Consider the following 27445-nt stretch of genomic DNA (forward strand, 5'->3'; position numbering starts at 1 on the left):
TTTTAATTGTAAAACTCAAGTCACTGTTGAAGTTTGCATTGGTGAATTCACACAAGCACGTACATTCTTGGTAGTACCATTGCATGGTCTTGACATGATTTTGGGAATGCCATTTCGTCATGAATTTGACCCGTTGATTAATTATAAAACATGTAAAATGTCTCTCACTCATAATAATAAAAATTTCTCCATCCAAGCAACACTGGCACATCAAAAATTTCCACTCCTCTCTCACACTCAAGCCAAACGAGCAATTCGAAAACAGGGGAAACATACCTAGTCTTGGTAAATCAAATTTCTGATGAAACGGAAACTTCACATAATTCCACCCACGATGAATTTCTCTCACAATTTAAAGATTGTTTCATGCATGATCTGCCACCTGGAATTCCACCATCACGCCCAGAAGACCACAAATTTGACATCATACCGGGGAGTGAACCTCCTTGTAGAGCACCTTATCATGTAAATCCTATCGCACACAGGGAAATACAAACTCAAATCACTGATTTACTTGACCGAGGCCTAATCCGCCCTAGTAGTTCACCATACGGAGCTCCAGTACTTCTTGTCAAGAAGAAAAATGGAACCTTTCGTATGTGTATTGACTACAGGGCTTTAAACAAGATCACCATTAAGAATAGGTTTCTATTCCTAGAGTGGATGATCTACTAGACAAACTGAAAGGGGCACACATCTTTAGCAAAATTGACCTTAAATCAGGATATCACCAAGTCAAAATGTTTGAACATGATGTCTACAAAACTGCTTTCAAAACACAAACTAGACACTATGAATTTCTTGTCATGCCATTTGGTTTGACAAATGCACTAGCTACATTCACACGCATGATGAATCGAATTTTCATTGACCATCAAGATTTTGTGATTGTATTTTTTGATGACATTTTGGTATTCAGTAAATCTGAAGAAGAGCATAAACAACATTTAACACGTGTATTCGATCTGCTTTCACAAAATCACTTGTACTTGAATCATAAAAAGAGTTCATTTTTCCAATATGAAATTGAATATTTGGGACACATTGTATCGGGTAAGGGAATACATGTCGATCCAAAGAAAATTGGAGCCATTCAATCATGGCCTAGACCCAAAAACTTGCATGAGCTACGATCTTTTATTGGTCTTTGTAGCTATTACAGAAAATTTGTTCGTAATTTTTCTTACAAAGCACATTATTTGACTCTCTTGTTGAAGAAAAACACGCCTTATGAATGGACTGATTTGCAAGAAAGCTCATTTAATGCACTTAAACATGCTTTGACTAATGCACCCGTATTGCAATTGCCTGATTTTGAAAGACCATTATTTGTGGTAGTCACTGATGCTAGTGGAAAAGGTATCGGTGCAGTCCTCATGCAAGATAACCATCCAATTGCATTTGAAAGTCGTAAATTCAAACCGTCTGAAACAAAGTTCAGTACTTATGATAAAGAGTTGACTGCTGTGGTACATGCATTGAAAATTTGGAAACACTATGTAATGGGTATTGACTTGATCATTAAAACTGATCAACAAAGTATCAAATATTTACTTTCTCATCCCTTAATAGATGATAGACATATTAAGTGGACCGCTTTTATTCAAAGCTTTCAGCCCAACATTCAATACCGACCTGGTAAAGAAAATGTTGTAGCTGATGCTTTGAGTAGAAGACCATCACTTAATCATCTATCAACCATTACGGGAACTTCATTTGACACTATGCCTGACACTTATGCACATGATGATGACTTCAAAATGACATGGTTGCACATGCTTGATAATTCTGTACACACATTTCTCGAATACACTATTCAAGAAAACTTCCTTTATTTCAAACAAAAATTGTGTGTGACTAAACCTTTCCGTACATTAATTATTGAAGAATTGCACAAACCACCTTATGCTGGACACAGAGGATTTGCTGCAACTTTTCAAAATTTATGTCGTGATTTCTGTTGGCCTACTATGAGAATGGATGTTAAACATATTTCAATGGATTTTGTTACTGGTTTCCCACTCACAACGCACAAACATGACATGATATGGACTATTATTGATCGTTTCTCTAAACAAGCGTACTTTGTTCCGTGTAAGAAAACACTCACAGCACATCAAGCTGCACTTTTGTTTCTTAAGACTGTTTTCCCACATCATGGGTTGCCTAAAGTGATTATTTTTTATCGAGATTCAAAATTTTGTAGTGCTTTTTGGACTACTGTGTTTGAAAATCTTGGCACTACACTTGACTTCACTTCTGCATTTCATCCTGAATCTAATGGTCAAACCCAAGTCACCAACCGCACTATTATTAACTTGTTAAAGGCTTATGTTTCTTCTCAACCTAAGAAATGGGATGATTACCTTCATATTTTGCAATTTTCCTACAACAATACCACTCACACTGCCACGGGTAAGTCTCCATTTGAAATTGTCTATGGTCACTCACTTCCTACTCCTGCTTCACGTCTTTCTAATGTTGTGCCTACCGCTGATGATTTCACTACTGACTTTCATGATATTTATGCAAGTGTGCATTCTGCCATTAAACACTCACAAGAACTTTACACCAAGCATGCTAACAAGCACCGCAAGGCACACCAATTCAAAGAAGGTGATCATGTTTTACTTCACATCAAAATACGCAAGATCAAAAGCATTGATACTAATGTATTTGTTAAGCTTGCTCCTCGTTTTTATGGACCTTTCAAAATTTCAGCTGTCATTAATGATGTTTCTTTTCGTTTAGAACTACCTGCACATTGGCACATTCACAATGCCTTTCACATTTGTCTTTTACGCCCATTCCGAGGACCCCTACCTACACACCACATTTATGAAGACCCACCTTCACTTGTAGACCAAGAAGAGCAACTCATCCCTGATAAAATAGTTGACCATGACACCACCACTACACGCACGGGAATGGTTTATAATCGTTACCTTTTGACTTTCAAAAGCCACCCTAGAGAAGATGCCAAATGGATGCCTGAAAAGTTTTTTCGCAACTTTCCCGACCTTCTCCACACTTTCCATCACTCACGGTCCAGTTGATTTGTCTATTGAACAACTGAGGATAGTTGCTATCCTTGGTGGGAGGGATGTTACGAGACTGGGCACCCTCCTGTTGTAGTGGTCAGCTACAATTGGGATAGCTGGGCGTAATGGTTAATTATGTGCTGTCTATTTATTTTACTAATTGAGTTGATGATGATTTTGTAGAGTGGAATGCGAGGAGTTGATGAAGAGACGACGGCAATTACTCGTGGCCATTTTATATTTGCACAGTATCTTAGAACATCATTTCAATAAGCCACTATGGCTATGTAAATAGTTGTAGTGGGAACTTCCCTTATGGGTCATGCAAGAACTAATGAGCTTCACTCATTTGCAAAAGTAAAGTGGTTATAAAAAGAGGGGCCTCAATTTTTGGCACCTTAAACTCAAAATAATATACCAGATACCAACTCCACAAGAGAGGTGTCATGGAGTATGGGGCGAGATTTAGGCCTTTCTCTTGCAGATTCTCTTCTCTACTCTCTTATGCTATGGTTATTTGCTGTGTACTCTCTAATCTAGTCTCCATCTCTTACACATCTCTTACAAGCTTGTCTATGTCAATTCTATGTTTACTGTGTGTGTGTGTGTGTGTGTGTGTGTGTGTGTGTGTGTGTGTGTGTGTGTGTGTGTGTGTGTGTGTGTGTGTGTGTGTGTGTGTGTGTGTGTGTGTGTCATAGTCTAGGTGAGTGTGTGTGCTTGGAAATTGGAAGAAGAGGTGGACAGGTTGATGGTGATTGCTTGGAAGCTTGTGTTGAATATTTTAAGTGGTCGATCTCCCCCTCTTCTCCCAACACATCGGACCCATAAAAGAAATGTTTACTTGGTACTTTGGTGGTTTCTTGAGCCCACAAGCGGCTGCTTGGCATGATCTAGGCCATTGTTCTTGTCCCAAATCAATGGCCTCAATATAAGCAGTTCTACAAAGCTTAATTTACTTTGCCACGCGACGTAACCAGTGTTAGTGCCCGTTTTATGATGTTGACTCTATCACGCGACGTAACCAACGTTCTAAAAATCAGGAACATGTATGTGTGCTCCGATCAAAGCCCCTTGTTGGAGTGTCATTGCCCCCTTCTGGGCTGTTTTTCATCAGCGCCCTGCGTGGGTAGGTGTTGGTTGTGAGCTGACCCGAGAAGGGACTGCGTGATGTGCATCTGTTGAGCAGGTTCATGGGAGCAGGGCACACTAGTCCTTCTCTCTCATTCACAATGAATATTGGCATCCGCAGTGGGCTGTGTTACCGATTCCTCTCGTTGAGGGTCGACTTGGTCTTATTTCGCAGAAAACTGTTATGCAACAGAGTTTTGAGTAGGTCAGCACACATGTAGGTTGTTGTTCCAGTTCCCTGATCGGGCTATTGTGGGTGAAGCGGCCTCGAGTCCGCAGAGCCAGAGCGCGTGGTTGCTTTTAGTGGTTCTTGGAGGCCGCTTATTGGTCTTTTGTGTGGGGCATCATCCATGCCATTTGCGAAAGTGCTATGTACGAGCTAGAGAGCTCCTGATCACACTTTGTTTTCGATTATAGACCCAGCCATAGTGTTGTGCCTGGGCTCAAGGGACCCTCGTGTGTTGTTGGGTCTTGAGGTCCATGCAAGGGACCTAACATTTTTACTTGGTGAGCCTACAGGTTTGTTGCATTGTTGCAGGGTCTTGTACTAGCACTGATGCACATTCGGCATGGGTTGATGCATTGACTGGAGATATGCCCCTGGAGGTATGGCCAATAGGGATAGGGCCAGGAGCTCTGTGTTCTTTTTAGCAGATGCCAAGAGATGGCATCTCTCTAAATGTAATCCCCTACACTTGCATCTTGAAGGCATGTGGCATTACACTAGATGCTGATATGAGCAAAAGAGTTCATGATGATCTTTTTAGTCAAGGGTTGTTGAAAATAGATGTCGTGCTTGGAAATGCCTTGGTTGACATCTATACTTTAGAAGAAGCATCCCAAATCTTGAACGAGTTTTTTTGAGCAATTATTAAATTGAGCAAAAAATAGAATATACGATTTATAAAAGCCCAAACTAGTCAAGATACCTCTACTTAATTCAATAATCATTCACATAATGTTTTTATTTAGATCTTGCAGTGTATTTAAGCCAAGATAGAGGTGGTGGCTATTATAGGACATTAAGTTGAAAGTTGGTGTGATAACACATTACAAAGGAGACAAAGGATTCCTCAAATGAACCATTAAGGAGCTGTTCTTTAGCAATAATGTGGTTTATCTTTCTTGTGTGAAGATGTAGTTAAAAAGGAATGAGTGTGGAAAATGTAGCTCATAGAAGAAAGGCATGTTTAGAACATGAGGGACAAGCCTTTTGGAGTAGGGACCCTCATAAACTTTAAAACTCAAGAAGTCACACAAGGTATGGATCTAGGAATTGTCCCCATGCAATTTTGTTGGGCTTGTGCAAAGCAAGAATTATCAGGGTATCCTATATGTTTCCATTGCGATTTTTTCCAGTAGCACATCCACATCAATCCTAGTTGTGTGCTATGTGTGTGTGTGTGTACGCATGCATGTGTGCACGTGCGGCATGCGCACGCTCACTATGCCCCTTACAAGTTTAGAGTGAGGATCACGTTTGAACATATTCAATCTTTTTCCTTTCACATTTTGAGCTTGGATCTCCCCCTATATTCCTTTCTCTCACAGGCACCCCATGGACTCTCAATACATCCGTGGTTCTTAAGTATCACGTGTCCATATTTGGTCATATTCAAGCTTTTTTCGCTCACATTTTTAGCTTGGATCTCTCCCTATGTTCCTTTCTCTCAAAGAAACCCCATGGATTCTTAGTATCTCCATGGTCCTAAAGTATGAAGTGCCCATTGATCATCTCGATAGAGCATAAGAATTGTTTCTTTGGTTTCATAGGTCATGTTTGACCTTTGATGACATTAATACAATCTCTCTCTCTCTCTCTCTCTCTCTCTCTCTCTCTCTCTCTCTCTCTTTGTGTGCTTGTTCTACTGTAGGATTTCTCCCTCCTCAACCTCAACCCCTTAACGCCTGAGTCTCCCTGTGGGGAGGCGGTAGGCCTATCACCATAGCCTCAATTTCAAACCAAATCCAAGCCCCTGAATCTTGTGATGACGTCAGAACATCAGCACACATCAAGCCTTCGAACACAGTAAGCTTTCAAACCTCTCATATCAAGTCTCTCGCAAGCCTTGAATCTCTTGCAGCCTAACTCACGGATCTCTCGCTGCGTGGCCCTGAACTCACGGCCCTGCAAAGCTATGAAAAATCCATGCGAGCCTCACGAGGCACCCTCATGAACCTTAACCGCCAAACTAAAGCTCAATTAAGGCCGTGGGGTCACACTGGTTTACATTTGGGTCTCATTGGATTATAGTGGGGTCTCATCATGAATACCCCAAAGGGTACTGTGAGGATTCAACCAAGTTTTTCAGCCATTGTAGAAGCATCGAGTAAAAGCGATCGGATCAAAGAGCTTCAAAGATTTGTTGATCATCTTATGAAAGAGAATCGTGACCTCAAAGCACACCTTAGCAATCTTGAGGCACGTTTTGACTCTATGGTCAGTCTTTCCACAGACAAAGCCAAATAAGTTGAAGCCAAAGTCACCCAAGCTCACTCTGCAGACATTAAAAAAGTGCAGACCTCTGTGACAATGGATCTTCAAGAACAGAGACTTCAGGAAGAGAACTCCTTCAAGGTCTAGATTGGTGGGCTTCCCTCACGATGGTGCACCACCGACGATACCCTTGAAGAAGCAATTATCAAGCTCAACAATATCCTTCAAGCAATCAACATCACGCTAGAAGTCATTTCTTGGATCAATGACACCCATAGGCAAGTTCCACCTGAGCATTGCCTTCTCACTTTCAAGAAAAAAGAGGAGCGGGTGAGGTTGGTGCGCCAATCCCACCTCCTCAAGGGAACAAAGGTTTGTATTGTTGAGGAGTTGACCATGAATCAACTCAAGATGAAGAAACAAGAACTCAAAAAGGTCTACGAAGCACGAAAACAAGGTAAATGGTCAGTATATCTAGGAGGTAAGGCCATCATCCAGGAGTTTCAAACTCCCAAAGGGGCTATCCCCTTACCCGACCCCACCTAGGTTTTGCTTCTTTTTTCCACCCACCCTCTTGACGGACCTTCAGTCCTTAACTACTATGTATCTAATGCCTTCACTTAGAAGGCCGTGTTGTAATGTTTTTGTTTTCGGTCCCATGGGTCATATCTGACCTCCGTGGAGAATGATTCAATCTATTTATCTATCTAGAATGTTCCATCTATGTTGCAAGTTTTCTTATGTTCTATTTTCTCTCTTTATTTATCTCTCTAGGGTTCTTGCACAACATGTTTGTGGTTCTCCTTTACATAAGAATGAGAAGTATTACAATAACATCTCATCTTTGTAGGGAACTTGACTTCAAGACTGCAAAGAATACAAGATTTGATTCAGGAAAAAAGTTTACAAGGAGACTAGGCACTTCCGAATCCATGCCTCCTCTCTAGCATGCAAGGGCCTAGACCAGGCGGGTGCAAAGAGAATTGCTATGGGTGTTAAAAAAAAACTATGTTAAGCTAGAGAAGCTCCTCCTTTTTGGATTTAGTTGGAACATGTTAGCAACTTTGTCACTATAAGTAGCAGTGATGCCACCCTCACAACCATTTCTCACCCCCACCCGCATAGTTAGCAATGTTGTCGCTATAACTAGTAGTGTTGCCACCCACACCACTAGTTCTCGCCCTCCTCTCACCATTCTCTGCATCAAAATTCACTCAAAGTCTCTCTCTCTCTCTCTCTCTCTCTCTCTCTCTCTCTCTCTCTCTCTCTCTCTCTCTCTCTCTCTCTCTCTAGCAGTTCATGCCGATGTGGACTGCTAAAGAGAGATTTAATTTAGGATTTTTTTTTGATGCATTCACTCATCACTCCTCTCTCTCTCTCTCTCTCTCTCTCTCTCTCTCTCTCTCTCTCTCTCTCTCTCTCTCTCTCTCTCTCTCTCTCTCTCTCTCTCTCTCTCTCTCTCTCTCTCTCTCTCTCTCTCTCTCTAGTAGTCCACGTCGGCCTGGACTACTAGACAGAGCTTTGATTTTGAGCTACGTCACACCTGGGGGTAGTGGAGCTCCCATAACTATAGCATGGGATTCATGCTACCCCCACTATAACTAGGTCTCACCCAATGGCTGCCAAAAGATGCCCGTTATTTTTTGGAATCTGGAGAACTTGGCAGTCGGTGTCTTCCGCACCATGTGTCATTACGTGGTGCTATAGGAATCTTCATAGGGGCTTTAATCCCTTTGCAAAGTTTCTTGTAGCACCACGTGTCAAAATGTGGTGCTATTGAAAGATTCATAAGGGCTAATCTGAGCACTTTAGGGAGCTGTTTGTAGCACCACGTGTCGGAACGTGGTGCTAATTAAAGGAAGTCTAATTTATGCGTTTTTTGGATCTTCCTGTAGCACCACGTGTTGGCATGTGGTGCTATAGAAATATTCAAAGGGGCTTTAAGCCATTTGCAAAGTTGGTTATAGCACCACGTGTTGGCATGTGGTGCTATTGGAAGCTTCCACTACAAGAGCTTGTGTGCACTTGTGACGTTTTTAGCGATGGAAATACATTGGGTTTTTATACTCCCCGGCATCGCTAAGACCGTCGCTAATAGCGTGGATACGGGAACGTCTCTATGAGCATCGCTATAGCCATTGCTATATAGCGATGCATATAGCGATGGCTATAGCGACGCTTACATGCTACCTATAGCTACGCTCATAGCGATGTTGCAAAGCCTTATATAGCCACACTTATAGCAACGCCTGAGAGTAAAAAAATTTGGTGGCAGGGCATTCACCCATCAACCATATTGAATGTTTCAATAATAGAGTAAACCTAAATGAATCTAAGATAAAGCCCAGTTCACCTTTGAAAGAAAGTGCAAGTTTAGGTATAGACCCAAAGTAGTCACCCACAGGACAATATAACCATTAACTCCATCATCCATAGTAATGTTTGCAGAATAAAGATACAAAACTGACAAAAGTAAATTGATGAAAGTAAATCAATGACAAGTGTACACATCATAGGCAAAATCACTTGATTGTTAAGCTTTGCAAATGTAATAGTTACAACACCATTGTCCTTATTGAGAAAATATACATGGTTTTCTAATAGTTACAAAAAGACGTATACATGTCATCTCATGATACATGTGCTACGACAAAAGGAAACTAATGCTATCTAGCTACAACTAAACTGGCATCGTCTAATCAGACGTCTCATCACGTCCATGCGGCGTATTTGTCGGATTTCGCATAATAAGACAGCTTTCTGTAAGTATAAACATATAATTTGCAAAACAATACAACAAATAGAACAGAGTAAACCCTAATACTACCCATGCCGCCGCGAGAACTCAGAATGTCCCCATCAGGGTGTTTAAGCCCTTCCTACCTGCGCACTCGCGCTCGTACGGTGTGGGGTCACGTCCTGTCATTGACCACTGTTAAAAATATACAAAGAATCCATTATGTTAGAATTTAAAAACCCCTAATCCCTAAACTATCAAACCTAAAGAGCAATGCAAAAACACTTACAAAATCGGCCTCAAATGATGCCCACCCGCCGCTCCCCAAGTGGTGCGAGCTCCCTGCCTCTACTCGTGCTTTGGCTACCTCCTTTTGTTGCTTCCACTTGTCAGGATTCTCGTGCGTTGCTCGCTTCGCATTCTTCCAATCTTCTTTGGCCAGCCAATCTGGTCTGTTCCACCCGTGCTTTATTGCTTTTTGCACTTCATTGAAGCGGCCATCCTGTGTTGACACGGGAAACCCGTCATGCAGCATGCTAATGACTCTGTCTTTTAATTCACTTGATACTTCACTCCAAGGGTCACTTCTTCATCGCTCTGTTGTGCGCTTTTCAATTGGTTCTGCAACCATCTTAAGCTCATGAATGTTGGTAGGCTCTCCAGACCCGCCGGATAATGCATCGGTGGTCGTCTTTCCCTTCTCCACTCGATTCGTGCCCTTTGTCGCTCTTGCTTTGCATCCTCGTATTGTGAAATCCACTTTTGCATCACTGGATTGTGAAGCATGCAAAATCGATTGATTTTAGCCTCTAGATCTTCCATCATCTTCTTCTCAACACCGAGATTGCACATGACAATCCCAGATATGCGCTCATCATCTATGGTTCTCCATAGCGTGTCCCGGGCTTTATCAAATCCGTCTAGCCACTCTCCAATGTAAACTAGGGACTCTGATACCAGCCAACCTTCTGCCATGCTACCCTCCGGACGTGCCTTCTGACGCACATATCCTTAAGTGTTTTCATGAAACGTTCTAAAAAGAACATCCATCTGGAATGTACTGTGCCAGCTATTTCCTCCTCATCAACTATGTGAACAAGAAGATGCACCTGAATGGTTAGCATGGTAGTAGGAAAGTGTTTCTTAAACATGCACACAACCTCCAGAGCATTTAGTTTGGCAAATGGTATGGAGTCTACATTGATCTCCTTTTGTGAGATCCATTGCACCAACTTTGCAAGTTTTTAGATTGTGTTACGGACATCAGGAGACAAACATCCCTCAATGGCCACCAGCAAAATAAACTGCAAAATACGTCTAGCAATGATATTAAAGTTCACACACGATTTTGTTACACAATTTCCACTATGATATATTCCACTTCAAAAATACATGACACATTTTATGCCAGACGTGTGACTTCAAACCGATAAGCTTTCCTTCTTTAGTGAAACACGTTCGGAGTGGTGCATTACGCCAGTGGGGGTCCGCACAGATCGGATGGTCTCTTTTACTTTGCGTTCTTGGGATCCTGTGAAAATACATGGCGCTTTAGGGAGTTTTATCGATCCATCGGATGCTGTCTGTGGCCAATATTGCTTTCTACGATCCACATTTCTAAGGTCAATCATGGCTCCCAAAGTATCTTTCTTGCCGGCCAGATGGTCCCATAGCAGATTACCCACATTCGTGAATGTGTGCATTGGATCGAGCAAGTGATTGATCATGAGTCGGAGCCAATATGGTAACTCGTACCATAGAGAGAGTCTCTTCATCCCTGGGGGCAAACCGTCATCACACATCTCCTTTTGCTCTAACCATGCTTGTGCAAACATCCTCGGTGGCTCTCTTCCCAAAAATCCATCACGTAACACGTGATTCTCTGGAAGATACGCTTGATGACCTTCGTAGATTTGCTTCTTCAATAAGGGCGCCCGACGTGCATTCAGTTTAGGTCCACATGTGACGCATGCTCTGTATCCGCTCGTTTGAAGCCCTGCATGTATACACATGACAATAGATAAGATTGAGAAAAACCAAGATTTACAGTGTTTGAGTTTGAGTGTAAATCACCTGAGCATTCTGTCAGTTCAGGATAGTCATGCATGGTCCGTCGACCTGTGTGTCGGCTCATATCCACCACTTCTATGCAAATCCAAAATTGTTGTAGCTCTTCCAATAGTGGATGAAGATACACATCCATATTCTTCACTTTATACCACCCCGGCACAATCAAGCTTAGCCCTCTTGGTAGTCAACCACGGGGGAATGTTGTAGTTGACGATGACAACGAGCCATACACTGTAAGATGTTGATCTTTGACCAAATGGATTTATGCCATCCATAGCGAGGCCTAGTTGCAAATTTTGAGCTTCCCGAGCAAAATCCGGTCATGTTTCGCCTATATGTTTCTAGGTTGCGCAATCTGCAGGAATCCGTATCACACCATCTGAAGATTTATTCTCCTCATGCCATGATGCTAGGGCGGCCATGGACTTACATGCGGAGAAATGCTTGATGCGAGGAAGCAGAGAAAAATGTCACAAAACCTTTTTAGGGATTTTTGTTCCGTGGAGATCTACTCGATATCTCTCGGAATCACATTTTGGACACTTCTCCATGTCTATGTATTCCCCTTTGAAAAGAATGTAGTCGTTAGGACAAGCGTGAATCGAATTGTAATCCATCCCCAAGTTTTGCAAGATCTTTCTTGCTTCCTCTCAGGAATCTGGCATCACATTATCAGCTGGCAGTATAAGCAATCTACACAGCGAAAAAAATGTGAAAACACTTGTGTAAGTAATCTATAAGATCATTATGCATCTAGAGTTTTTTATTAAAGTAAACACATTCTAATAGATCACCTGAAAAGCGATGTGATGCTAGTGTCACTCCATCCAAACTTTGCCTGCATGTTGAGAAGAACCAGGAGCGCCTTCAATCTAGACACACGTGCTCCATCATACAACGGCGTATCAGCTTCACTTTTCATATCATCATAGATAAGCCTTTCTGAATCCATGATCGTCTCGATCATTTCATCGATCTCAGGCTCAAACATTGCCTCTCAAACCATTTGGCACCATATGTTGCCCCTCCATTGGGGATGGCCTCCACGATATCCCAAGCACACTTGATACTATTCTCAAGATCGTCAAACATTTTAGCGAGATAAAAAAGTGCTCTAGGACACCAAGATTAATGCTAACAAAAAGAGAAACAAAATGTTTTATAAACTAAGATAATCCAAAATATTTTTGCCAGTGGTTCAATACCTAACCATTCTAAATCAGCTTTGCCACATTCAATATATAGTGGAAACTGCGTCACAAAATGATCCAATCATGGGGCTTTACTCTAAGTTTGGATATGTACGTTCACAACTATGAGCATTGTAACCATCTACTTTGCCTAGCACACGCTGATGTATGAACATGTTTGATGGAGATGGAGGCTATGGGGGTTGAAGCCTGTGGGGTGCCATGGCTAGGAGAATTGGTACAGAACAAGATGGAGAGAAAGAGAAAGACTCGACACAGCAAAAGCACAAAGAACAAGCTATTCTTTTTAATATTGAGTCCTTTGTAAAACCTTACAACATATATAGCCAATCTTGCCATGCAACACTTGACTCTAAACTGAATCTTACCTGCATGCCTTTTGAGGCTTGTTCCCACGGGTTGACATCAAAATAATCAAGGTCTTGGAAAAACCAACAATCCCCCCTCAACCCCGAACTAGACAAATCTGCTCATGATACCTCGAGTTTTTGGTATATTCGGCAACTGTGAGTTTTAAGTTCTCTCCCAACCAAGGATTTTGATGTATCCATAACTTGGTGCTATGATAGTAAACCCCCCTTGAACAGATAGGGTGTAGGTCAAAAAATTAGCTAACAATGAGTGGAGTTTTTGGTTCACTTCCAAACCTTGGGGTTAAGGTGTACCCAGTAACCTCATGAGAAGCGGGACAAAAATGAGCTCAGAACAAATAGTTTTGGGAGGTCTTACCACTTATGTGTGGCAGTATCTATAACCCTATACAAAATTTTGACTTCATGGAAATAACTGACAACAGATAATGTAAAAGGAGGCTTTGACTGGAAAGTATATGACAAAACAATACTATAACACGGAACTGGTAAAATAATTTGTGAAACTTTGTACTGCAATCTTGAAGGAGATCTTTATGTGTAGCATTTGCTGATATGCCGAGTGCTTGAAGCAAATAGTTGAAAGATCTTTACTGGCTTCATTGGTCAAAAAATATCTTAATTCGATCTGCATATGTGTATTGACCATATTCTTGTGGCTGTTTCTTCTATACCGTTGCCAAGTATTGTAAATGTCGACTCTCCAAACTGTGCTCATATCACCTCGTGGCAAACGCTTTGCTTGCTCAGTTTGGTGTGTTGCACCTTTAATAGGCTTTGACAGTGTTTAGGAATGCTGGAGAAGCGCCACCTTTGCCAAGTAGCAAGCTCTATTGTAGTGTTGTGAGGAGCTTTGAGGGGGGGATTGTTGGGTTTTCCAAGCCCTCTGTGGTGCCGCCTTGTGGAGCCAGTTGAATGCTACAGCCCCCACTGGCTATCCAGAATCCTTCTGCTCGCTTGCTCCTCTAAAGCTCTGGGTCTTCTTCAATTGAGCCGCCCTTTGAGGCTTCTTTGCCACACACCGAGCTGGTGTAGCTTTTCCTTCAAGCTCCTTGGCTCTATCAACCAAGACCTCATCAAACCTCTCGAACGTGCTATCGAATCCCCAGCGTTGCTCGTGTTGTAGGTTGACGAATCCCCAACGTTGCTCGTGCTATAGGTTGACGATATTCAGCTCTCCTTTGCAAGTGATTTCTTGCTCTTCAATCGCAGGCCCTGGTGGCTCTTATACCAGCTGATGGAGATGGAGGATATGGGGGGTGAAGCCTGTGGGGTGCCATGGCTAGGAGAATTGGTACAGAACGAGATGGAGAGAGAGAGAAAGACTTGAGACAGCAGAAGCACAAAGAACACGCTATTCTTTTTAATATTGAGTCCTTTGTAAAACCTTACAACATATATAACCAAACTTGCCATGCAACACTCGACTCTAAATTGAATCTTACATGCATGCCTTATGAGGTTTTTTCCCACGGGTTGACATCAAAATAATTTAGGGCTTGGAAAACCCAATAATGTTTTCCTTTTGGCTCAATCCAAGCACTTTCAAGAAAATAAATTACAAGTGCTTGCAAGCCAATTAAGTTTTTTTCTTGGCCTCCATATCAGTGAAATTGTGGCATGTGCAGTAGGGCTCATCCTTGATGTGCACCTCATACACACCCACATGCCCGTCTCCTGCACGAGACTCAACCTTGAAGACTTCATGTACTTTGTCTATGATGCATTTCTCTTCAATCACCTTAGCCTTTTAAGAAAGAGCCAACCAATTTCCTTTGCTGCCTCCTCCAAAATGGAAGTACGAAATTTGACTCTTATGCCATTTCTTAGTATTGAACCACTACTACTTGCTTTTGTTGAAGCGGAAGAGGAATCACCTCCATCCCTAGGAGGAGTTGCATTGTGGTTGCACCCATTTTTTCTTTTTCAACTATCTCCACTTGAAATCCTCCTTCAAGCAATATCTCAACTTCTTCATTCGTAAGATTTGCTCCTAGGTCAACCGACCAAACTGTTGGAGGAGGAGATGGCCTTGGATCTATTTTATTGTCCACCACATAACAATGAATAACATGGTTGGGACATAACCAAAACCATTGCTTGAGTAGCCCATTTGGATGTTTTCTATACCTCTCAAAGGATGTTGCAGGAGTCCCTTTACTACATGCCACTATACTTTGTCCACATCTTTTTCCACCACTAGGGATGCCACTATACTTTGTCCACTATACTTTGTCCACATCTTTTTCCACCACTAGGGATGCCACTACATGTTACATGACTGCCAAGGGGGATTTTTCTAATTGCCCACATAGATTCATTGACCTTTCATTCCAAAACACATAACTTTTCCTTCTATTTAGAATTCTCACTCCCATATGCTGCCCGTGAATCTTCCATGAAACTGATCTTCCTGGGCCTTCCACATGGTGTGCGGTCACATATTTTTGCGTTATACTCTAGTCTACGTGTTTATTCATCCTCAAAATCAATGACAATTGATGGCCCTTGCTTTTGTCGAATGGTTTCTTTGTCTCTTCAAGCGGAGTGCGAGCCTTATACAAGGGTGTTTTAGATGTACCCTCATTTACTACTCTTATAACTTGTGTTGGACTAGAGGAAACTCTCTCCTTGAGTCTCTCTAATGAAGGACCTTTTCAAATATGTTTATCTTGAGAGTAAGAAACTTCCTTCTTCCTTTGTAGTATTGCATTCACCATATGTGAAGTACATGATTCATACAATGAGATTTTTTTCGTGAATCCCTCGCCCACAAGCCAACTCCCATGCTTACTCTCGGCCAAGTTGGTTCTTGGAGTGTTTGCGCCATCAATACTTATCTCTACTACTATCATGATGCTCTCCCAATGTGCAATACACACCTCCCACCAAATCAACCAAGAGTCCATTGCGGGGATGTTTTTGTCCGTGCAGTTTTCATTGTGCCACCATTGACGAAGGAGACAAGACTCCGTTGTAGTTGCCTCTCTAGAGGGGGTTAAACGCCACTCTTTGCACATGTATTTGTGAGTTTGTTGAGATGAAGAAACAATCTAATTTTTTCTGTACTCCACCATGTATTTCTTCCAATGAAAAAGGAGAGATCGCTAGCAAAGAATCTGTGCTTCCACGCCTTCCTCTTTCATATCACAAGTTGCAATAGTGAAGAGATCTTGCATGCTATAACGTAAGACTTTCATATCAGTATACATATTGTTAATCATTTCTTAAGATATGCCAAACTTGAAAAATATGTTCCTAAAATAACAAACCTTGGATTGTAAACATGGCATGTCATGGTCACCCAATCCGCCACTTGATGAATGTGATCAAATTGCACCCAAGCATGCCAAAGATCTCCAGTTTCACTTTGTTCCGTTCGATTAACCAAATCCAATCAAGATGCAGGGCCAACCGTAGACATCTTGAACACAAATCACCACTCCCCTTCCGCTCCTTTCTCGGGAAACCTGCTTCTATGAAACAAAATAATATGTGCAATCCCTTCTTAGCCCAGCAAAGAATCCACACCGAAGCTCTCCTTTGTTGGCCCATTTCTTGTTGCTACCACGAACCTGCGAAACCTGTATTACATAATTTAGATACTTTGAAATAATATGCACAAACAAGGGAAACAAATAATCATCCTCACCAATTGTCCTCCACTAAAAGGGACCCATTGCTTCAACAACATTTAGAAATTCTTGCTTGTCAAGTTCATGGCTAGAGCCCCGTCTTGCATCAAAGTTGTTGTCATAGTTTCCTTTGCCACACACATTTGTACCTTTCGTGCACCTGCATGCCTATCTACAGTAAGGACTTGTGCAATCATTTTTTGGTTTTATCAATGAGTCCTTTGGACGTACCATCCATCATGTCATGCTAGTGAGTTCCTTGATGTACCATCAATCTGCTCATGCTTTAATCCCTTGGCATGACATAATATACAAAACAATCACATGTACGCAAACAAATGGGTGGTTGTTCACAATAGTGGCAAGTAAGCTTGCCTCCAAGTCCATCAAAAATCTCATCGGGGTAATTTTAGCATACTACCACTGAAATGCGTCGTGTTTGACTTTCCAAAATTAACCAATTTGGGACAACTTTCATTGCGATACTTTAGGGCACCTACACAATGACTTTTGTGACACTCCAAGAAATGCAATATTTGAGGCTTGAGGTTTGGTCATACTTATGTTTAATAGCATCCATTGGATGAACCTTTCCTAAGGTCAATGGAAACTCAAACACCATGTTACCATTGTACACCTTTGGAATTTTTAACACTTGTTTGATTTCCACCATCTTTGAAAGAAGCTTCGTTAAGGTGTCGGACTTCGTCATTGAGTTAAAAAAGGACAAAATGCTATTTGTTCTCCTTACATCGGTAGAGTTTTGCAATGCTTGCTCCCCATAGAGTTGTTCCTTGCTTGCGCTAGTAAGGTCTATGTAGGGAAGGTCCACCAAAGGAGCAACCATGCCACTCTACTTCGTCACTATGTCATCTTTGACTAGCACCACAAACTTTGTAGAGAGAGATTTGTCCACAACATAAAACTCCTCTCTTAAGTGACTGCTTGTGTTCTCAAGTGGCACTGTCAACTCTTCACTACCAACCGTGACAATGGCATGTAGAGCACTAAATGTTTGCGACACAACATGCTCTTGCAGATATCTAACCCCAAAAATGATCTTCCATTGGTAAAGAGAAAAGCTGATTTGAAAGAATGGAAGTCTATAGTGCACGATCTGATAGAAGAGTTGAAAAAATAAACAATAGATTGATAATATGAGAGTAAAAGTGTGTAATTATGTTTAGAAGAGTTAAGGGCATTTTATATTAATCCTAACAGTTATTAATATTATTTAACAAATTTTAAAAATCCAAATTAAATTAGTTTGTCAAAAATTGTATTCTCTCTCCTCCATCCAGCACCAACCTCCTCCCTCTATCTCTCCATGACTCTTCTCGGCTACCTCTCTCTCTCTCTCTCTCTCTCTCTCTCTCTCTCTCTCTCTCTACATGCTACCTCCCCCTCTCTAACTCTCTTTCTCCATTTCCTTTCTCCAACATCAAATCTAAATTCTCCCCCCTCCCTCTCTCCTCCGCCCCACACCCACCCTACTCTCTCTCTCTCTCTCTCTCTCTCTCTCTCTCTCTCTCTCTCTCTCTCTCTCTCTCTCTCTCTCTCTCTCTCTCTCTCTCTCTCTCTTCCCCCCTCCCATTGTGGGAACAACCCCCCCCCCCCCCCCCCCCCCCCTCTCTCTCTCTCTCTCTCTCTCTCTCTCTCTCTCTCTCTCTCTCTCTCTCTCTCTCTCTCTCTCTCTCTCTCTCTCTCTCTCTCTCTCTCTCTCTCTCTCTCTCTCTCTCTCTCTCTCTCTCTGACCCCGCGCTTTGGGCGGCCATGTGAGGAAGTAGTTTCCCCCCGTAGAGTTTGATGTGGCATTGGACCACACAAATCACTATGCACTAAGTCTAGGGGTTCACCTAGTTTCTTGTTCATGGCAAAGATGTCAACCTAGTATGTTTTTCATATAGACAATGCTTATACAATGGAAAGTCTGTGTAATCTAACACAGATAAGTAGCCAAAATACGAAAGTGTTTTCATTCCCTTTTGGCTAATATGCCCTAGCCGGCTATGCCACAACTCAGTAGACAACAGCTCAGCAACATAGATAGAGTGTTCATCAACACTCAAAACAAATATACAGTACAGGGATCCATTTTTACGGCCTTTCATCATGACAAGTTGTTCTTGTGGATCAGTGTAGCCAAGATCATCCAATTGCCCTATAGAAAGCAAGCTGTTTGTAAGCTTGGGCACATGTTTGACATTCTGCAACACAAAAGTAGTGCCATTATGCATTTGAAGTTTTACATCACCAATGCCAATAATGTGAAGCTCATAGGAATCACCAAGCTTGACTACTCCATGCATGGATGCATAAGAGGAAAACCACTCTCTATGCAGTGTGACATGAAAACTTGCACCAGATTCAAGAATCCAATTCTGTGTTTAACCCTCATTCTATGCAACCAAAGCATCTAGAGTGAGATCTAAAGTGAAAATGAGAACATCTAAGAAATCTGTTGTCACCTCTGCATGAATCTCTGTTGGCATAATGTTCATCATTGGAGGAGGAGCATCCTCTACTGCAGTGGTAGGTATGGGAGACTCAACCACATTGAGCTCCTCAATGTTTACCATACTTTTTCCTTTGCCATAATTATCTTTTTGCATGTTTTTCTGATCTCTTAGGAAACTATGAACTGCCAGCCATATATGCATCTCCATGACTAGCACCGTCGAGAGATTTACGTCGAATTTCTTCAGTGAGCAATGCATTTGTGACATCATTGAACACTAACTTTCCATACGGAGCCGAATTGCTAATGGTTGTGCAAAAGATGTCCCATGAACTGGGTAGAGAGCATAACCAAGAATATAGACTTGAGTTCGTCATCAGTCTCCTTAAAGCCTTGAGATGTCAATTGACTGAACAAGAAGTTGAACTCATTTTAGTGACTAGAAACTGTTCTACCTTCTTTCATGTTGAGCTTCATAATCTTTTTTATGAGAAAAACTTTGTTGGATGCACTTTTTCTCTCCCATGCTGAACATACGCTATCCCAAAGTTCCTTGGTTGTTGTCTTCCCTATGATAGTGAAGAACACTGACTCGGCTAGATGTAGACGTATCGTATCCTTGGCTCTCGCATCCCAAACCTCCCACTAAGCTTGCGTATAGTCATCATCCTCTGCACGCTCTTTCAACGGTTCTGATAGAACTTTGTTTGTCAAAACAACTTTCATGTGCTCTTTCCACATGGTGAAGTTGCTGCCATCGAACTTGAGAATGAAATACTCCTTCTTTTTTGAAGAAGAAGCCATCGCTGAGAAGAGGGTTTGAGAGGTGCCAAACTATGGAGAGAAGCCGCAGAAATTTGGGCAGAGTAGCCTTTGTAATGGGAGTAAAATCTCAACCAAATAGGGTCAAAAGGTACCAACAATGAAAGTCACGACCCGCGGGAAGGAAATCCAATAGAATCTCCTTTGTATGACGAGTCAAAACTCAAGTCAAAATACGCACAAATGTGCCAGCTTCACTAACTAGGCATCAAAAAACTGATACTTTCATTGCCAATGTGATTGCCAACTCGGCGTCAAAAGCATATGAAACCGTCCAGATACATTTCCTATGGCAAGGGTACCGAAGGTAGGGAACTCCAGCTACCTGCATCACCGAAGGTGTCTTAACATTTGAGCACACCCCAGCTCAAAGAAAACTTCACACTATCGATCCTCCAAAGGCTAATGCAGACACAAATGGACTAGCCACAGTCTCAGAAAGGGCTCTTCCGGTCTAAGTCTCAGAAATGACCGGGGAAAACTGCCGAAATAGCCAAAAATGGCTCCACACATAGAACAGTGGGTAGTGTTCGCAACTCAATGTACATGAGTGAACCGCACTGAAACATGCACCAAGAGCTGCTGCATGTAGTAAAAGTGACTCGTGCGGGGATATCTGCTCTCAAGAGAGCTCAGTAGCACTAGGTGTGCTCACAGCAAAATGCATCTGTCAACGCGTCTGTCCGCAAAGGAGTTGTTGTCGAAATGACTGCTGAAACCACCTGAAAAAGCGTTGTGTCTGGAAACCTGGAGAATCTGTGTGTAAATAGACTGAAAAGCCCCCTGTAACCTATAACCTGCATGTGGGTGTTGCTATGTGCTGATTTTCGCTGCCGGGCGAAAATGCGCTAGTCGAATAGCCACCAAAGGTGTCGTAGCCAAAAACCATGCTGTACAGCACAATCAGTGCACTCGGTGCCAATGCCGGGTGTCACTCCTCTATGGTAGAGACACCTTACCCATGCGTGTAGCAAGCACAATTGTTGATCGCGAGAAAAATTTGTCCGTGTGAAACCAGCGTCGGGTCGGATGTCAAAAATCCGCCTGTAATGGGATAATGTTGAGGCAATGCCGAAACGCGAGAATCGATGTCGAAACGACTTTAATTGCTGATGTCAATGTCGTCCCCAGCTGCCCAACGGGAGTGGCTAGCTGAATAGCCATAGGAAAAAGTGAATCGTCAATGTCGAGGCGCGTATGTCGATGTGGCAAAACCTACTCACTCTCACTCGCTCGCTTTGTCTCTCGCTCGATCTCTCTCTCATAGATCTCAATCTCTTTCACCCACTCTCTCTCTCTCTCTCTCTCTCTCTCTCTCTCTCTCTCTCTCTCAGCTAGCTCTCAAAGCCGTAGTGGAGAGTTTGGGGTCCGATGAGTTGGGGTGTGGTAGGAAAGGGGGGTCGGAGAGTCGAGGGGTGGGGAGGGGGTTTTTCGAGAACCTCATGGGAACGAGGGCTTGCACACAATGGGTATGTAAGTGAAAATTAAAAAAAAAAAACTTTCAGTCTGTCGAGCCTGGCTATCTTTGTCAGAGCTGACGGCCTGCTCTACCTCGCTTCCTGGCAAGTCTGATGGTAGGGGGAGGGGGAGTGGGTGTGTGTGTGTATACACACCGCCACCAAGCTCGTGTATTCCCTCGCTACTGCGCCTGCCTCTAACAACTACCGGTTGCTCTCCTTCAATTGCTCGACTGGTTCTGCCCAAATTCGGTGCCCGATTGCTACTTCAATCCCCCCAAGTTAGTGTGTGTGTGTGTGTGTGTGTGTGTGTGTGTGTGTGTGTGTGTGTGTGTGTGTGTGTGTACACACCTCTACACAACACAAGAATGGAGCCCTATCCTGATCCAAAAAGGGCAACACTGCCTGACTTCCTGTGTATTCACTGCAGAGCTTGTCAAAGCTCTCCTAAAATCTCGATAGGGGTTGTTGCGCACGCGGGGTGTAGCCAGGGCTCGGGAGCCGTGCTCCTGGGCTCTGATACCAATTGTGGGGGTTGTCTGGGCGGAGTGTGCGTGTGTGGAATGCATGCAAGAGAGGGGAGAAGAGAATTGGGGAAGGGGATGAAGCACAGACAGGGAGTTGGGTTAGTGGAGAGGAAAGTGAGAGAGAGTCAACTCTCTCACTTTCTCTCCCTATATTGATTAGGGAAAAAAAGAGTAAGGGTGGTTTCCCATGGCCACCTGGTCTACATCCCAACACTTTGCACATGATTATCTCACTATGGCATTTTTCAAATACCTTGCATAGATAACATGGAGGATTGACAAGATCAAGCTGTCTGAAGTTAGTGCTAGAGTAAGCTATCCTAGCCAATAGACCCACCATGATAGCCTTCAATTTACATAGCAAACTTGCCAACATGAAACACTCTCTGCAATACATTTTTAAGAGCGTGGATGTATTGTATTCTTGTAGAAAGAGCAAACACTAGATTAGTGCAAGGCTAAGTCTACCTTGGTTCCTTCTAGGGTTACACAGGAGCTTCCTTTCAAAGGTCTGTGATGGATTGATCATTTATTCCTTGCATCGGTAGAGGCTAGTGTGATTGGAAAGTGCTTTTGGGGACACTCTCATAGAAAGACTTACATGCCTTGATTTCCACAAGAGTGCTAGCCATAGTTTCCATCAAGTCTACTCTACTCCCTAAGTTCAATAGGATGGTCTTTGCAAAAGAGAGCGAGCTTCAAAATCAATCTCGTCCTCTCTAAGTCCAAGTGTCTTTGAAATGTCATCTAGGAAGAGAAATTGCTGCCTTGCACCTACAATTGGTCGCAAAATGAGTAGTTGAAACTCTGGGACTTCCTCCATGATGGCATCTTACTTGACCATTTGTCAAGCTCATCTTAGCAGCTTTGGTCTCTAATAGAAGCACAAGATCCATAGATGCTGGTCTATAAGGATCTGCACTTCTCAAATTGCCTTCTCAGTGAAGGTTGTTGCTAGCTCGATGGTTGCTTTATTTTCTCACTTTGCCTTTTTGGAGACCTCAAACACTAGCAACACCAAAACTAAGTCCCAATTAAGGAATTGGGTCCTTATATATCCCATGCCCAAGTTGACGAGGCCATTCTCATCTTCTGTCTTATAATCTCTCTTAATGAGGCCATTAAAAACCTTAAAAGGAAAAACAAAAACTTTATGTCAGCTTCATACAAGCGCTTAAAGAAATCCATATGCAACCATATCATGTCAAATCCCTAAAAAATAATGGCATACTCTTCCATGTGTTCCTCCATGTACTCTAAAAACTGTTCAAAAGCTCAACATGCAAGTTTGATGTTCCCTCCATGTTGATGGAGGGAATATTGGTACTAGCACATTTGCAAGCACTGGAACATAGGCACTAGAACATACTCTTTGAAAGCTTGACATGCAAGTTCGGATCCCTCAAACATAGGTACTAGCACATTTGCATGGTTTGAAACTCTATTTTAGCAAGCTACAGACCGAGAGCTTCACGTAGGGTCATCGTAGAGGTATGCACAAGAAGCTGAAATTTTGCAAGAGTGAGAAAGGAAATTTTAAAACTTTCAAATTGATTCATTTACTGAAAGTCACTTTAAAAGTGTAATTGAAAATACTTAAATTGAGCAAAGAAAGCATACAAAACACCATATCAAAATAGGTATTACCAACGTTTGAATAAGATGGGATCTAGAGAGATCCCTTGGCTTGGGGCTCAAGAACAAAAGGAATAGCAAAAAATAAGAAAAACTTCTTGGTTTCCACCGGTAATGTCTCCATATATTTAAGATAGTTTCCTGCGCCCTTGGATTGGATAAAAAAGCAAGATGAAGGGAGCAGGCACATGGCCGGGAGGGATGGGTGTGCCAAATTTTGCAACTCATTTCTTTTATCAAGAATCTAAGAAGATGCTTATGAAAGCTAAACAAAATAGGGAGTTGATTGATATATTAGAGCCATGGCTCTCTCTCTCTCTCTCTCTCTCTCTCTCTCTCTCTTTTCCCCCTTTGTCCTAAAGTAGAGCATTGGGATGAGGGCAGTGTGTTGCAGTGCATGACATGTAGAGCGAGGTGGATGACAGAAAGGCATGGCAGACAGAGCGGGGTGAAGCACGGTAGGGTAGGGCAAGTTGTGGATGGGATTTGTCTTTGTGTTGCACAGCAGGGCATGCAAGAAGGTCGACACATCATAGGACACATAGAGTTCGTGGACCATGGACCGGAGCTAGAAGTTGTTTTTATTTTCCATTCAAAAGAATCTTCATGGCAAATTAATGAGTTCTTGCAAAGTAGACCGAGGTAAGTCTGGACAAGGGCTAGAAAAATACATTTTTCCTAACCAATCAAAATAAGGGGAAACTTGAAATTCTCCCGGTTTTGAGGTCAAAATTTGAAGCTTTTGCTGGTAATTACACTAAAACTTGTGTAAATTTACCGGTTTTCTTGAAGGCAAGCTCAAAATCTAACCGGGATTCTATAATTTCAGCCGGTCAAAATACACTAGACCCCGGTTTTTTTCTAACACTGGTCTGGACCCATGTCTTTTTAAGCATCTTCGCATATCCCTTAGGATTTAAAGAGGAAAGAAAAATGACGGCTTCTACAAAGAAAACGAGAAGGAAAAGACAGTGGGTTCAATAATTGTTTTTGGTTTTCCGATGCTATTGTGATTGAGATTTGAGGGAAGGAAAAGGCACTTGGATGTGCTCCAGAAGGTTCTCCAATAGGTCGTGAGTCGCTCCCCCTCCCTTCCTCCCCCTCTCTCTCTCTCTCTCGCGACTCTAGGCCTAGTTCCTATAACGTTAAAACTTCGGGAAAATTACCAAAATTCCCCTCTAATTTGTGGAAATTCCCAAAATACTGGCTCTCAAATTTCAAAAATTCCCAAAATGCCCTTGTATCAAGGTTTTCTACTCTTTATCTCTTTCTATATCTTTCCCTTCCCGGGACACGTGTCCCTCTCTCCTGCCTCCGACAGCTCTTCAGCCAGTGTACACTGGTAGCCAGGCGACACAGGAAACAGAACTAGAGAGAGAGAGAGAGAGAGAGAGAGAGGGAGGGAGAGCGAGAATACTCACTGCCATTTGTCGCAATCTGCGAACAACAGAAAAAAGGACATTTCAAATTGGAGCGCCCTTGAATGAGCCCGTTGGCAGGTTGTTGCTTGCAACTATTGAGTTTCGGTGGCCCACTGGCCAGGGAGCTGTGACCTTATATTCTCTACATATCCACGTAAACGTTATCTTCATCGTCTTCCACTTGAGAGAGAGAGAGAGAGAGAGAGAGAGAAAGAGAGAGAACTGTAATAACCAGGAGCTCTTGAACTGGTGAGTAGGAATGGCCGATAGCTGTGTGTGTGTGTGTGAGAGAGATAGTAGCTACCTCAAGCTCTTGCATTGGTGAGGGGGCATGGCCTTTGTGTGTGAGAAATTTAGGCACGAGCATTGAGGAATGGCTATCTCTTCTTTGTGTTGCAATTGTCCTCGCGCTATTCATATGTAATCCGTCGGGCAGGCGATCACGTCAGAAAGGTGATGGCGGAGTACAATATGGCCGTCGGCCAGCTGACTTCGCACTGGCATGCCGACATAGACATGTTGTATGTCCACACACACACCTGTCGGTGCTCCATGCTGCAGGCTACATACACACACACTTTTGCTGGTGCGCGCACACATTAAACACGCATGTACTCAGAAAGCAAGGGAAGGTTGTGCTACAGCTGACGCAGGAGACCTACCCTCTCTCTCTCTCTCTCTCTCTCTCTCTCTCTCTCTCTAGCTATGCTATCGTGTGTAGTGATAGTAGGACCTGTAGGGTCTGCGGGAGCGCGACGTCAGAAACAGAGAGAGGGAGACGTTCTGCGCCAAGGCGATGGCGAAGACGGAGAGAGGGAGATGCTATGAGCGCAAGAGAGGTGATAAAGTGGGGTACGATGGTAAAGGAGCCAAAATTAGGACTGCGCATAGTTTGGGGTGTTGACTTTTTTTTTTTCACAAAAAAACTTAGGTTTAGTATGATCTCACCCACATATTTACCTCTAGATTTTAAATTGAACGGTGAAAATCAAAAAAATTTAGTGTATAGCTCTTCAAGTAGAGTCAATTTACCTCTGTATGCCTAGGTAATCCAAGATCTTCAGAAAAAAGTTTTTTTTGCGCACTCAATACAAGAGGCGATGGAAACTAGAGATGTGTAGGATGTAAGGACCAATTTAGTTGGTGGCTACACCAGGAGTGGTTAGTAACTATGTCTAATTGCCATGCCACAATCATGGTCACACATAAGGAACCTGGATTGATTGAAAATGTTTCTTTTTCACCTAACAGACCTCCCATGTCAAGGGAACCCTATCCTCTAGATTGAAGAGAACCGGTGTTCGGGGAAAAGCATTTTTCCAACCATACAAAATTCCTTTCTTTGAATTTTCGAAGAAGAATTTTAAAAAATTAGTCTACTTTTTCAAGTTTTTACACTATTTTTCTCTATTTTGGGACGGAATTCCTCCTTTTTCCCTTACCCTCAATTGGCATTTTGGAAATTGAAAACGACACTATATTAAGCTGAGACACATTTTTCCCTAAAGCTGAAGAGAACTGACATTGTGGAGAGATTTCTTATTTTCCTCTATGAGTCATGTCCTCAAGTTGGAATTATGTGGCATTCCTTCAACTTCAGGAAATTCAGATATCAATACCCATAGAAGTATTCTTTCTTTGAAACCTGTGAAATTCACTGTCAAAGGACTTTCTTGCAACAAAGATATCCTCAGCCATGTCTGCATTTGTAAGTCGTTTTCCATGTAGTAATCTATTCATATAAAAGGGGATCGCGCCCCCCCCCCCCCCCCCCCCCCCCCCCCCGACATGTGGCAGAAGCTCCTTGCTTCGGCCAGTGTCCTCTGCAGCCCCGACAACATAGCAGTCTTGAGACAAAGAGAGCAGCCAACTTTTGAGAGAGAGAGAGAGAGAGAGTTAGAGTTAATGCTCATTGCGCCTCCCTTTCTTTGTGGATCCTGTCACCTAGCTCTGGAATCTGCGCCATTCAACTCTCTTGCTACTGCCATAGTGCCAACTCTCTCTCTCTCTCTCTCTCTCTCTCTCTCTCTCTCTCTTTCTGTGTGTGGTGCCAGCGCGTTGCAAAATGAGGGTTACAAAATTTAGAGTAGCAAAATACCCTCTAATTTGTGGAAATTCTTAAAATACCCCCAATATTTTGTCAAAAATTCCCAAGGTTGTGAGAAGATTGATAGTCTATCAATACAAGATGCTAAAACTAGAATTTGAGTTGATTATGTAGGCTTTGGAGATGAATTGCTTCATTATGTTAGACCTAATTTCCTTTGTAGGCACCGTCGGACAAGGCAACGAGGGTGTCACACACACACACACACACACAAGGGACTGCGTAAGAGAGAGAGGTTGGCACATGGGAGTCCTTGCCCCCTAGTGGCATCAGATGTGAATTTCAGTCCATTGGCCACCTCCTCACTCGCTCGCTGTTCGCGTATCCTCAGTGTGCACGAAGGCTAACCACCAAAAGAGGAGGAGAGGAGGAGGAGGGAGAGGAGAGA

The 27445-nt window shown here is 42.7% G+C and overlaps 1 long non-coding RNA gene and 1 pseudogene across 3 annotated transcripts; one reads left to right on the plus strand and one right to left on the minus strand.

Moving 5' to 3' along the window:
• Nucleotides 1-6546: 6546 nt before the first annotated feature.
• Nucleotides 6547-7152, plus strand: LOC147445221 (uncharacterized; annotated as a pseudogene).
• Nucleotides 7153-14475: 7323 nt separating this feature from the next.
• On the minus strand, nucleotides 14476-26542 carry LOC147445222 (uncharacterized). 3 transcript variants are annotated; one of them, XR_015189908.1, is made up of 4 exons: nucleotides 25983-26542; nucleotides 16648-16790; nucleotides 16268-16579; nucleotides 14476-16175 (listed from the first exon to the last, which is right to left on the minus strand). It is a non-coding gene; the product is annotated as an uncharacterized LOC147445222 (long non-coding RNA). The 3 variants fall into 3 exon arrangements; XR_015189906.1 differs by lacking the exon at nucleotides 25983-26542 and adding an exon at nucleotides 24951-25911; XR_015189907.1 differs by lacking the exon at nucleotides 25983-26542 and adding an exon at nucleotides 25684-25757.
• Between the last annotated feature and the right edge of the window lie 903 nt (nucleotides 26543-27445).

The sequence above is a fragment of the Adiantum capillus-veneris genome, chromosome 12, assembly GCF_014529385.1.
Source record: "Adiantum capillus-veneris isolate H3 chromosome 12, ASM1452938v2, whole genome shotgun sequence".
In the NCBI taxonomy this organism is placed as follows: domain Eukaryota; kingdom Viridiplantae; phylum Streptophyta; class Polypodiopsida; order Polypodiales; family Pteridaceae; genus Adiantum; species Adiantum capillus-veneris.